Raw genomic sequence first — 9,667 nt, forward strand, 5'->3', positions numbered from 1 at the left:
ATACATGCTGAATGGATGAGAGGCAAGCAGCATGGGTACCCTCTGCAGTGGGCCCAGCTGTCTCTTCCTCCTCAGGCTCCTCCCCCTCCTCCTCCTCCACGTGCTGAGATATAGACATGAGGGTGCTCTGACTATCCAGCAACATACTGTCTTTCCCCGCCTCCGTTTCCGCCCGCAAAGCATCAGCCTTTATGCTTTGCAGGGAACTTCTCAACAGGCATAGCAGGGGAATGGTGACGCTAATGATTGCAGCATCGCCGCTCACCATCAGGGTGGACTCCTCAAAGTTTCCAAGGACCTGGCAGATATCTGCCATCCAGGCCCACTCCTCTGTAAAGAATTGAGGAGGCTGACTTCCACTTTGCCGCCCATGTTGGAGTTGGTATTGGTATTCCACTATAGCTCTACGCTGCTCATACAGCCGGGACAACATGTGAAGCGTAGAGTTCCACCGTGTGGGCACGTCGCACAGCAGTCGGTGCACTGACAGATTAAACCGATGTTGCAGGGTGCGCAGGGTGGCAGCGTCCATGTTGGACTTGTGGAAATGTGCGCTGACCCGGCGCACCTTGCCGAGGAGGTCTGACAAGTGTGGGTAGCCTTTCACAAACCGCTGAACCACCAAATTAAAGTCGTGAGCCAGGCATGGCACGTGTGTGAGGCTGCTGAGCTGCAGAGCCGCCACTAGGTTACAACCGTTGTCATACACGACCATGCCTGGTTGGAGGCTCAGTGGCGAAAGCCAGCGGTCGGTCTGCTCTGTCAGACCGTGCAACAGTTCGTGGGCCGTGTGCCTCTTCTCTCCTAAGCTGAGTAGTTTCAGCACGGCCTGCTGACGCTTGCCCACCGCTGTGCTGCCGTGCCGCTCCATACCGACTGCTGGCGACGTGCTGCTCACACTTCCTTATTGTGAGGAGGAAGGTTTAGTGGAGGTGGCATACACCGCCGCAGATACCAGCACCGATCTGGGGCCCGCAATTCTGTAGGTGGGTAGTACATGAGCGGTCCCAGGCTCTGACTTGGTCCCAGCCTCCACTAAATTCACCCAATGTGCCGTCAGGGAGATATAGTAGCCCTGCCCGCCTGTGCTTGTCCACGTGTCCGTTGTTAAGTGGACCTTGCCAGTAACCGTGTAGGTGAGGGTGCATACAATGTTGCGTGAGACATGGTCGTGCAGGGCTGGGATGGCACACTATGAAAAATAGTGGCGACTGGGGACAGAGTAGCGCGGGGCTGCCGCCGCCATCATGTTTTTGAACGCCTCAGTTTCCACAAGCCTGTAGGGCAGCATCTCCAGGCTGATCAGTTTGGCTCTGTGGACATTTAAAGCTTGATCATTCGGGTGCGTGGCGGCGTATTTGCATTTTCTCTCCAACGATTCTCCTAGCGACAGCTGGACGCTGCGCTGAGAGACATTGCTGGATGGGGCCAAGGGCAGCGTAGGTGAGGGTGTGGGTCCAGGCCAGGAGACGGTCGTGCCTGTGTCGTGAGAGGTGGGTTGGATCTCAGAGGCAGGTTGGGGCCCAGGGGGAGAGGAAGTGGCGTAAGCTGGAGGCGGTGAACGGCCTTTGTCCCACCTTGTGGGGTGCTTGGCCATCATATGCCTGCGCATGCTGGTGGTGGTGGCTTGCCGGCTGATCTTGGTGCGACAAAGGTTGCACACCACTGTTCGTCGGTCGTTCGCCATCTCAGTGAAAAACTGCCACACTTTAGAGCACCTTGGCCTCTGTGCGGTGGCTTGGCGCGAGGGGGTGCTTTGGGAAACAGCTGGCGGATTATTCGCTCTTGCCCTGCCTCTACCCTTGGCCACCCCACTGCCTCTTCCAACCTGTCCTGCGGCTGCTATTGCCTCCCCCTCTGAAGCCCTGTCTTCAGTAGGCTTAGCAAGTCAGGTGGGGTCAGTCACCTCATCATCCAGCAGCTCTTCCTCCATATGCTGCTGCTCCCTCGAACTCGCTGCCCTTACAACTACCTCACTGACAGTCAACTGTGTCTCATCATCATCATCCACAAAAAGCTCTTGAGAGAGTTGCCTGAAGTTCCCAGCCTCATCACCTGGACTCTGGGAGCTTTCCAAAGGTTGGGCATCGGTCACGACAAACTTCTCAGGTGAGAGAGAAACCAGTTTTTCCCACTCTGGGCAGGGACCTGAGAACAGTTCCTGGGTGTCTACCTGCTCAGAATATGTTATTTTCCTGGAGTGACGAGGCTGGGAGGAAGGAGGAGCAGCCAAAGAATTCAGAGGTGCGGTCCCTAGGTCGGGAGTAGTGGACTGTATAGAACACTGGGGGGTTGATACATTGCTGGACGCATTATCTGCCATCCACGACAGGACTTGCTTGCACTGCTCCATTTGTAAAAAGGTCTACCTCGTGGACCCACAAATTTTGATATGAAGCTGGGGAGCGCAGGGACTTGGTGCTCACCTAATCCCTCAGCAGCCGGCTGTGATGCACCCCGCCCAGGACCTCGGCCTGCGCCCACACCCTCACTTGGACGCCTGCAGCCACGTCCACGTCCACATCCCTGACCCTAACCCCTACTCCTCATCATGTCAGATTAAGGATAGAGCAGGGCCAAAATAAATTACCCCACCATATAGCACTGAGAAATGTAGCTAATTTACCGCATACAGAGACGTGTAGATACCGGAGGCTCTATGCTGTGACTGGAAAAAATGTAACAGCTGTCTAGCACTGATATGGAGGGGTCATATACTGTTCACAAAGACTTGTATATAAGTCTCAGTGGATAGTGCTGGTAACTGCGGCAACTTCACCGCGACCAAGTAAAAGGGTATTGTGCAATGATCTGCCCAGGGGCAGAAAACTATACAGGCAGTGAACAGTGCTAATAACTGCGGCAACTTCACTACACCCAAGGAAAGGGTATTGTGTAGGGATGAGCGAGTATACTCGCTAAAGCACTACTCGTTCGAGTAATGTGCTTTAGACGAGTATCTCCCTGCTCGTCCCTGAAGATTCGGGGGCCGCCGCGGAGCGGGGAGCTGCGGGGGAGAGCGGGGAGGAACGGAGGGGAGATCTCTCTCTCCCTCTTTCCCGCCTGCTCTCCCCTGCTCCTCGACGCAACTCACCTGTCAGCTGCGGCGGCTCCGGATTCTTCAGGGACGAGCAGGGAGATACTCGTCTAAGGCACATTACTCTAGTGCTTTAGTGAGTATACTCGCTCATCCCTAGTATTGTGCAATGCTCTTTGCAGGGGCAGAAAGCTATACAGCCAGTGAACAGTGCTAATAACAGGGGCAACTTCACCGCACCCAAGGAAAGCATATTGTGCGACGCTCTGCCCAGGGGCAGAAAGCTATACAACTAGTGAACAGTGCTAATAACAGGGGAAACTTCACCACACCCAAGGAAACTGTATTATGCAACGCTCTGCCCAGGGGCAGAAAGCTATACAGCTAGTGAACAGTGCTAATAACAGGAGCAACTTCACCGCACCCAAGGAAAGGGTATTGTGCGACTCTTTCTGCCATGGGGCAGAAAGCTGTACAGCCAGTGGATAGTGCTAATAACTACGGCAACTTCACCCAACACATAGAATGGTATCTGTGAAATGCTGTTCTGCAGAAGCCCAGGAAATATTTGTGCATTATTTAGCAATGAGAGTGAGCCCTCTGCCTAAGGCACTGCACACATAGGACAGTATAGCTGCAATGATCTAGAGTGGCCCAGGAAATATTTGTGTACTATTTAGCGATGAGAGTCAGCCCTCTGCCTAAGGCACTGCACACATAGGCCGGTATAGCTGCCATGATCTGGAGTGGCTCAGGAGATATTTTTCTTACTATTTAGCGATGAGAGTGAGCTGCTATAGCTGTAATGCTCTGCAGAGGGATATATGTTTTTAAAAAAAACAAAATTGGTGCACTACTGTTCCCAGCCAACCACAACTATAATGCACAGGATGAGGAGTAGCTCTAAGGAGGACCGTTGTGGTTCTTGAAGACAGAATCCTACTCAAACACTTTCCCTCAACTCTGCCTAATGCAATGCAGACTGAGAGTTGTAATGCTCTGCAGATATATATATATATATATATATTTTTTTTTTTTAAAAAAGAAGGAAAGAAAAAAAAAAACTTCACCGCACCCAAGGAAAGGGTATTGTGCGACGGTCTGTACAGGGGCACAAAGCTATTGCAAGCAGGATCCGTAACAGGTATGTTTCCGCTGTAGGAAGTCAGGCAGCAGCAGAGGCAGGTGATGGTAAAGCAGGGTGGTTTATTACCAAACTCTCAGTCATAAACAAACACAGGCTTTCTCCAGCAATATAATGAAGGCACACAAAATAACAGAAGGCACACAAAATAACAGTCTTTGTAATCTGATGCAGGGATTCTCACCCAACCCTTTCCTCAGGGTTTTGCTTCTCTCAGCTCTCCAGGTTCTCTTCACCCAGCTTTCCAGGGACTCTGCACACAGTCTGTCCTCTCTCTGGTCTGGCTGAACACACTCTGCAACAATCTCTCACTTACTGAGCTTTTCCTGCTCCTTTTTCAATTATGTTTCAGCTGTGTTCCAGGTTCAGGTACTTCCTGGACTGGAAAATACAGTACGTGTGACCCGGACAACCCCTGCCTCATGCAAACTCCGGAGTTATATCCTGGAGTTTAGTAATCTCTGTGGTATATACACACCATCCAGGACTTTACGCCTTACTTCACTACATATCCCCCCCCCCCCCCCCCTGTCAACAGCCGAGGGGCTGGGTATCTACTGCCAGCCCAAAATCTACCCTTGACAGGGCGTCTGCATTCCCTTGTAATTTACCTGGCCTGTGTTCTACATGGATGTTAAAGTCCTGTAATGCTAAGAACCACCGCATTACCCTAGCTAGCATTATTCCCTTTTCGTTCGCTCATCCATTTAAGTGGGGCATGGTCAGAAACTAATTTGAATTTTCTACCCAGCAGATAGTATCGGAGGGAGTCCAATGCCCATTTTATGGCTATACCCTCTTTCTCGACAATTGAATAGTTTTGTTCATATGGGGTTAGTTTTTGGCTCAAGAACATAACTGGGTGCTCTTCCCCGTTGATCTCTTGAGACATAACCGCTCCTAAGCCCGTGTCCGAGGCACCTGTCTGCACTATGAATTCATTTGCGAAGTCCGGGGCCACCAATACTGGTTGTTGACACAACATTAGCTTCAGTTCCCCAAATGCTTGTTCGGCTTCTGAGGACCATGGAGCCATGACAGATTTGCTTTTCCCTTTTGTGAGCTCTGTTAATGGGGCCGCTATTGTGGCAAAGTTAGGGACAAAACGCCTGTAATAGCTTACAATTCCCCAAAAAACTCTTACTTGTTTCTTTGTTAAAGATCGGGGCCAATTCTGTATTGCCTCACCTTTGTTGGTGTGGGGTTTAATCAGGCCTCTTCCTAGTATATAGCCTAGATATTTTACCTTATCTATGCCTAGGGCACATTTTTTAGGGTTTATAGTGAACCCTGCCTTTCTGATAGAATCCAGAACAGCTTGAACTCTACTCAGGTGGCTCTCCCAATCCCGGCTAAATATAACTGTCATCTAGGTAGGCCGCAACATATTTCTTGTGCGGACTTAAAATCTTGTCCATTACCCTCTGGAAAGTGGCAGGAGCCCCCTTTAATCCGAATGGCATCCTCACATAGTGAAAGCAGCCCTCCGGGGTAGAGAAGGCAGTCTTCTCCTTTGCACTCTCAGACATGGGAATTTGCCAATATCCTTTAGTGAGGTCTAAGGAGGTAATATATCGGGCAGGAGCTAATCTTTCAATTAGCTCATCTACCCTAGGTATTGGGTAGGCGTTAATCTTAGAAACTTCATTCAGTTTTCTATAATCGTTACCGAACTGCCACTTCCCCGAGGGTTTTGGTACTAAGACTATTGGACTCGACCGCTCACTTTTGGATTCTTCAATCAGCTCTAGTTCTAACATTTTTTTAATCTCTTGTGAAACTATCTCCCGGCGGGCTTCGGGAATTCGATAGGGCTTTACTTTTACTCTTACGTGGGGTTCTGTAATGACTAGAGATGAGCGAGCACCAAAATGCTCGAGTGCTCATTACTCGAGTCGAACTTCCCGCGATGCTCGAGGGTTCGTTTCGAGTAACAAACCCCATTAAAGTCAATGGGCGACTCGAGCATTTTTGTATATCGCCGATGCTGGCTAAGGTTTTCATTTTGAAAATCTGGGAAATTCACGAAAGTGATGGGAATGACACAGAAACGGATAGGGCAGATGAGGGGCTACATGTTGGGCTGCATCTCAAGTTCCCAGGTCCCACTATTAAGCCACAATAGCGGCAAGAGTGCCCCCCCCCCCCGCACTGTCAGCATAAAGATCATTCTCCTCTGCCACAGCTGTAACAGGTGTGGCAGAGAAGAACGATGTTAGCCTATTGAATTCAATGGAGCTGGCAATACAGCCGGCTCCATTGAAAGCAATGGGCTGCCGGCGAGCGCGGGATGAATTTTCGGGAAGGGCTTAAAAATATAAGTCCTTACCTGAAAATCATCCTAAAATGTGTAAAAATTAAAAAAAAATGTATACTCACCTTTCCGCTGAAGCCGGAGTTCATCCGCGTCTGGCCGGCAGTTCTCCTGAACTGCTCTCTGTAGTATTCATGAATGGGTGTGAGTGAGAGCTGCCCCTGATTGGTCCTTGCGCTGAGCCAATCAGAGGCAGCACTCACCCATTCATGAATTCATGAATGGGTGTGAGTGAGAGCTGCCTCTGATTGGTGAGGCTGTGACCAAGCAGAGGGCAGCTCATTCAGCAGGCGGGGATTTTAAATCCCCGGCTGCTGATAGATCAGCAGTTCAGCACCACAGTGCAGGGGACAGCAGGAGAAGACGCGGCTGTGCCCCGGCAGCTGAAGGGAGGTGAGTATCTATTTTTTTAATTTTTTTTTTTACTATTTTAAAAGGCTTTTCAGGGAAGGGCTTATGAAGCCCTTCCCTGCAAAGCCACTAACAGCTGCCGGGGCTCAGCGGAGACTTCTGCCGCGGTCCCCGGCTCTGTAGCGCTGCTGAGCTATCAGCAGCTGGGGATTTAAAATCGCCTCCTGCTGGTAGCTCTGATTGTGATTGGCTGAAGCAATTCAGCCAACCACAATCAGAGCTACCAGCAGGTGGGGATTTTAAATCCCCAGCTGCTGATAGCTCAGAACTACAGAGCCTGGGACAGTGCTAAAAGTCGCGGCTGAGCCCCGGCAGCTGAAGGGAGGTGAGAATTTTTTTTTTTTTTGCACTATTTTAAATGGCTTTTCAGGGAAGGGCTTACGAAGCCCTTCCCTGAAAAGCCATTGACAGGATGCCGGCAGCAGGATTCTCTACCGCAGCTGTCATGTGTGACAGCTGCGGTTGAGAATTGAAGAATTCCTTTTGCTGCATCTGCCATAGATGTGGCAGATGTAGCAGCAGGGAATTCTTTTAACTAACGGGGGTGAAGGATACATCTGCCGCATGCGGCAGATATGTTCTTCATGCCCGCGGGGGTCACTGAAGCGGCGGAGAGGTAAGTTTTTTTAAATTATTTTTTTGTTTTGCACTAAAATGTTTCTTTTTCAGGGAAGGGCTTATATGTAAAGCCCTTCCCTGGAAAAGAATGCAGGGGACCGGCAGAGCATTGTTTTCAATGGAGCCTCCGGCAGCAGCCGCGGCTCCATTGACAACAAGCACGCAGTGCGAGGGGGGGGGGTGTCTCACTCCCGCGCTCGCCGGCAGCCCATTGCTTATAATGGAGCCGGCTGTATTTCCGGCTCCATAGAATTCAATGGGCTAACATCGTTCTTTTCTGCCACAGCTGTTACAGCTATGGCAGAGGAGAACGATCTTTATGCTGACATATTTTTATTTTTACACATTTTAGGATGATTTTCAGGTAAGGGCTTATATTTTTAAGCCCTTCCCGAAAATTCATCCTGAGATCGCCGGCAGCCCATTGCTTTCAATGGAGCCGGCTGTATTGCTGGCTCCATTGAATTCAATGGTCAGTGCTCGTTTAATCGAGACGAGTACCGCGTGGTGCTCGTCTCGAGTAACGAGCATCTCGAGCATCCTAATACTCGAACGAGCATCAAGCTCGGACGAGTGTGCTCGCTCATTTCTAGTAATGACCTCCTGCTCAATTACATTAGTCAAAACAGGCAAGTCGGTAAGCAAATCTTTGTTTTTCTCTAACAACTCCTTTCCCTGTTGTTTCTGGGATTTTGATAGGCATTCCGCTATTATCACATCCTGAATGCCACTTGTTGCCTCAACAATACAACAAGGAGAATTACGGGCCTCTCGTTCTCTCCAGGGCTTTAGTAAGTTTACATGATATAATTGAAAAGGTTTTCTTCTACCGGGTTGGTGCACTTTATAGTTAACCTCTCCAACTTTTTCAACTATTTCGTATGGCCCTTGCCACTTGGCAAGAAACTTACTCTCTGATGTGGGTATTAAAACTAGTGCCCAGTCTCCCAGACTGAATTGTCTAACTCTCACATCCCTGTTATAAACCCTTGCTTGGTTTTCTTGAGCTTTAAGGAGGCGTTCTTTCACAATAGGCATTACTTTTGAAATCCTTTCTTGCATTTGGGAAATGTGCTCTATTAAACTTTTGTGAGGGGTAACCTCGGTTTCCCAAGTTTCTTTAGCCACATCAAGCAATCCACGTGGGTGCCGACCATACAACAACTGAAATGGTGAGAACCCGGTGGATGCTTGAGGAACTTCTCTAATGGAGAACAGTAGGTAGGGCAGTAAATATTCCCAGTCATGGCCGTCCTTCTCAACCCCTTTCCTTAAAGGGGTTGTCCCGCGAAAGCAAGTGGGGTTCAGCACTTCTGTATGGCCATATTAATGCACTTTGTAATGTACATCGTGCATTAATTATGAGCCATACAGAAGTTATTCACTTACCTGTTCCGTTGCTAGCGTCCCCGTCGCCATGGTGCCGTCTAATTTAAGCGTCTAATCGCCCGATTAGACGCGCTTGCGCAGTCCGGTCTTCTCCCTGGTGAATGGGGCCGCTTGTGCCGGAGAGCTGGTCCTCGTAGCTCCGCCCTGTCACGTGTGCCGATTCCAGCCAATCAGGAGGCTGGAATCGGCAATGGACCGCACAGAGCCCACGGTGCACCATGGGAGAAGACCCACGGTGCATCGTGGGTGAAGATCCCGGTGGCCATCTTAGTAAGGTAAGGAAGAAGTCGCTGCAGCGCGGGGATTCGGGTAAGTACTAAACGTTTTTTTTTTTAACACATGCATTGGGTTTGTCTCGCGCCGAACGGGGGGCCTATTGAAAAAAAAACAAAAAAACATTTCGGCGTGGGACAACCCCTTTAACATATTCTTAAGAGTTTTATTAAATCCTTCCACCAGACCGTCGGTCAGGGGATGATAGACTGAGGTCCGCAGTTGCTTAATTCCTAGGAGTTTACATAATGCTTTCATAGCCTTGGACATAAACGGAGTTCCTTGATCTGTTAATACTTCCTTAGGAATGCCGGTTCTAGTAAACATGGAAAACAATTCTTTTGCAATGCATTTGGATGAGGTATTTCTAAGTGGAACCGCCTCTGGATACCGAGTTGCATAGTCTAGTATTACCAAAATGTATTGGTGACCTCTAGCAGATTTTTAACTAACGATCCTACAATGTCCATAGCAATAACGT

The sequence above is a fragment of the Eleutherodactylus coqui genome, chromosome 4 (genome assembly GCF_035609145.1).
Source record: "Eleutherodactylus coqui strain aEleCoq1 chromosome 4, aEleCoq1.hap1, whole genome shotgun sequence".
NCBI classification, from domain to species: domain Eukaryota; kingdom Metazoa; phylum Chordata; class Amphibia; order Anura; family Eleutherodactylidae; genus Eleutherodactylus; species Eleutherodactylus coqui.